At 39.7% G+C, this 1,030-nt stretch overlaps 1 protein-coding gene across 1 annotated transcript in view; it reads left to right on the forward strand.

Annotated features, from left to right (window-relative positions):
• LOC103212150 (olfactory receptor 4B1-like) overlaps window positions 1-1,030 on the forward strand; it is a 30,233-nt gene that overhangs the window by 28,253 nt on the left and 950 nt on the right. The window lies entirely within an intron of this gene.

Raw genomic sequence — 1,030 nt, forward strand, 5'->3', positions numbered from 1 at the left:
TCCTGAGGTGCATATGTATGGAAAAATGAAGGCATCAGTAAGGAGAAGAATTATGTAGGGATTGACTTATACCTTTGGAAAGGGAAAAATCTTCAAGTAGCCAAGTATAGAAGGAGAGAATTACGAGGAGAAGCAGAGGTAAGAGAGACCAATGTATACCAAGAATATTAATCTGCAAACCAAGGAAGCCATGAGAAGGGGGATGAGGGAAAGCTGCAGGAAAAGACAATTAAATACATGCAAAGACAATAGGAAGACATCTAAAATGAAGACAGTAATGCTGCCCTGGCTGTCCCACATGGTACAATGGAGCATTACCTTACTAACAGGTTTATCCTTTTCTAGTCTGTTTCCATAATAAGTTCTGGTGGCATGGTACCTAAGGCATTTGACTGCTAATAGAAGGTTGGTGGTTCAAACCCATCAGCCACTCCACAGAAGGAAGATGAGGCATTCTACTTCTGTAAAGATTTACTGCCTTGGAAACCCAGTGGGGGTTGCTATGAGTCAGAATCAAATCGATGGCAGTGAGTTTAGTTTGGTTTAGTCTGTTTCCATTACACCAACCCTTACCTACAATGAAATTTTACTTTCTAGTTGACTAGCATTCTCCACGATTCCCCATCATCCACAGGACATGCTCAAAGGTCCATTAATAGCCTTTCATAAACTGGTCCCAACTCCATCTCCAGCTTTATCATTTGCAATTCTCCTCTCTACTCCAGCACACATGATATGTTTTCACAGTTTTTACTTGCTCTTCTACTTTCTTAGACTGCGCTTCTCTTCTACACAAGACTAACTCCTACTAATTTTTTGATATCACAAATTTCTAAGATATGGATTATTATAAAATTCACCTACTCATCTCACTTTCAGAGGAGCCAGCAGTGGTAGCTAGACGCCATGAAATAGTCTCTTGTTTTGTGAATGAAAGAGTTTCTTGTTTTGTCTTATTTCAGATTACCTCACTCAGATTACTACATCCTGGCAGTGACTTCATGGATGACATACACAATGTGACTGAATT

The sequence above is a fragment of the Orycteropus afer genome, unplaced genomic scaffold (assembly GCF_000298275.1).
Source record: "Orycteropus afer afer isolate SDZICR_OR568_19922 unplaced genomic scaffold, OryAfe1.0 scaffold00857, whole genome shotgun sequence".
NCBI lineage: Eukaryota > Metazoa > Chordata > Mammalia > Tubulidentata > Orycteropodidae > Orycteropus > Orycteropus afer.